At 37.0% G+C, this 3,167-nt stretch overlaps 1 pseudogene; it reads left to right on the forward strand.

Moving 5' to 3' along the window:
* Positions 1–1,165: 1,165 nt before the first annotated feature.
* Positions 1,166–2,709, forward strand: LOC149198991 (endonuclease 4 pseudogene; annotated as a pseudogene).
* The last annotated feature ends 458 nt before the right edge of the window (positions 2,710–3,167 follow it).

Here is a 3,167-nt window from a genome sequence, read left to right on the forward strand (position 1 = left end):
CTTGTGTTTCATTGTTTTCATACTTATCTGATATTTTGAGTCACAAGCTAACCTTCTGACTTGACCTTACAAAAAAGAAAAAGTGAAAGAAAAAGAAAAAAGTGAAAAAGCATCCCTAGAAAATAGGGAGTCGTTATTAGTTTCCTGAAGGTGGCATAGTTGTTATTTTTAGAAATTTCTGCTAAGTGTCACTTTTTCCTTGGTTTTAGGAATGTGTGTCATAAACCCTAATCCACTCAAATCTATCTAATTGACTCCTCTAGAACTCATTTGTACATTCGATCTTGGAGCTCTAGCATTCCCAAGGAGATCAAGGAGCCTTTGGTGGATTTTGCGTCGCTTTTTCAAGTGAGTTTTTCTTACGTCGTCTTTTGTTGCTTTTGATGTCACTTCTTCTGTCACTTTTTGTCATTTCACTTCTATGAGTGTTGTTTTTCTTGTTTCTCTTCATGGTTGTTGGCATTTTAACTTATATTAGCTTGTATAAGTTTTGGTTTAGTTTGTCATTCACCTTTCATAAGTGTCACATTAGTTTTCTTGTTTTTTCACACCAGTGATCGTCATTTCGGAAACTCTCCTTGCATTTTTTTTCCTTCTGTTTGTTGAGTTCTTGCACTTGATTCACACTGATCTATCCATATTTGTACTTTAGCTTGCATTATCACTTAGATTTGCTTGTTTTCCACACCCTCACCAGGCATATTTTCACTTCACTTGGCCATGCACTACCTTGCCCAGCTGGGCATCATGCAAGTTTGAGGCTCAAGATGAGGGATTCACCTCTGAGACTACGAAATACATAGTATAGGCTGGCCCAACTGCACATTGCGCAGTTCCAGGGCTCAAGCCTGCCACCTTGGCCACTCGGACTGCTCAATGTGCAGCCTCTCCTTGTCACTGCCCATGTTAAACTGTGCATTTTGTAGTCTCAATCCTCAAGTTGCATCACTGGCTGTTGAGACTAGGCAACGCACAGTTCCCTCAACCAGTCTCCCTCCCTTGAACCCAGAAATTGTGCAATCTCTCTCATTAGTTTGTGTGTTTATGGCCTGATCTTGCTTTGAAATTGGATTTGAAAAAGCTAATTTATTCTTGCCATGAGTGCATTTTCCCTCCTGCAGGTATCACAGTTGTTAAGCTCTTCTCTTCAACAGACTTTGTTACCATGGAACCCAAGAGAGTTGCTTCAAAGGATACCACAAAGAGCAGTATCGGGGAAGCAGTTGAGAGTACGCTAGTAAACTTTCCAGTGTATTCAAACACTCAACAGTTTGTGGAAAATGAATCAGATCTTACATGGTATAAAGTGAACGAAGTTTTTTTAGCAAAGAGCTTCAAGGAAGATCTAAAGGATCGACAGGTATATGTCAGGGTTCAACGGTCAGGACTGCACAAGGTTGCATGTAGATATCTAGCCTTCCCATGAGTAGATGTTATCAGTTGCATTGTTTCACATATTGATGTGAAGACTATGACTTTGAGCAATGCCAGGGCACAAAAGCTTGCTACTTTTCTGGTAGCAGATGACCATATTATGTACATGTTAGATGATCCAAAAATACAAATTTTATCATAGGTTATAAAATTGAAATAAAATAATTATTAATTTAAGAAATTAAATTAATAATTATTATTCTAGAATGATTAATTAATGGAGACAATTAGAAATTAGTATATTGTTGTAACAAGATATGGCTCTCCAAATGTGTTGTATCTTAGGCTCTATTTTAGGAGATTAGTTAGCTAGTTGGTTTGAATAGAATTTAATGTAAATGGACACTTGTTATTTAATAAGTGATCCATAATTAGAGGTAGTTAGGACATGGAGCTTATAAATAGCTCATTGCAAGAGTGTTTGGTTGTTTGGGTGTAAACTCTTGCAAAATCAATTATGTAATTGTTTTTTTCTGATTAATAAAATTACGTGTCTGAGGACACTTCTGCCATTATTCTGGTATCAGAGCTCCAGTAATGCTGCAGTGGATTTGAGGAGATTTCAGCTCAACAAAGTCCTGGAAAACTCCATTCAGTTGGCCAGCAAATCATTGGTATGGAAATTGTACAGTTTTGTTTAAAAGGAAAATAAATTTTATCATTGATTTTAGATTTTTTAAAATCTAAAATTCATTTTTTTTATTATAAAAAATTGCCTCTGCTCAGCCTTCACACTTTTCTTCTGCTCTTTAGAAAAAATGGAAGTGAGACTAGGATCCTCCTCGGTTTTATTATAAATTGAGCTTTCAATTTTCTTCTGTTCTTTAGAGATGAATTTTTGACAGCAGAACCCTCCGCTTCATTTGTTTCCATTGCATCAAGTTTTGAAAATTCATCATCTTGAGATTCACAGAACTGTATAATCGATCGAGCACATTGCATGCGATATGGGATAATCTGATCATTGAGACAGGCCTTAAAGATTATTATGATAAAGACATTGAGGAATTGATAACAGCGCTTCAGGAAAATATTACGGGTACCTGGTCTGATGAAGTACCTACATGGGAGAAATGTGGCTCGGATGAACTTGCTTGCGCAGGAAAGTATGCTAGTGAAAGTATCAAGCTAGCTTGCAATTGGGGTTACAAGGATGCTGAGAATAACACTGTTTTAGGAGATGACTATTTCCTCTCTCGCTGGCCCATTGTCGAGACTCAACTTGCAAAAGCAGGTGTAAGGTTGGCTGCAACTCTCAACCGCATATTCAGTTGAACATGAAGTTATTAGCATCATTGCTAACTATTGCATCATAGCAATTTGTCGAAGGAAAGAAAGGCAGATGTCTTGATGGTGCCATACAAAATTACACTTCATCAGCTGAAATTAAAAACTATTTACTGTTCAATGTAAAATAACTATGAATCAGCTGGCATTTTTATTGGTAACTGCTTTTCGGTCCCCTTGTATAAGTAACTATCGATTTTCAGTTAATTCCTGTGAAGCCTATGAAATTGCTCTCGGATTGGTTTCTGTAGATGTTTCGTTATCTTTTTCTGTCACTCCTTAAGGTATCCCATTTCTTGATAATTATCTTTTTATTAATCTAGTTTTGGAATAGTCGGAACACCGAACATTCCGTCATTCACTGGCATGCAATAAGAATGTTATCTGCCATTCAACAGTGGGTTTTTGATAGAGATCTGGCGCTCCAGCGTTTTTCAAATGTCATT

This window comes from Pinus tabuliformis, chromosome 2_1 (assembly GCF_031772625.1).
Source record: "Pinus tabuliformis cultivar Carrire ecotype Pingquan chromosome 2_1, CPIR1, whole genome shotgun sequence".
NCBI classification, from domain to species: Eukaryota; Viridiplantae; Streptophyta; class Pinopsida; order Pinales; family Pinaceae; genus Pinus; species Pinus tabuliformis.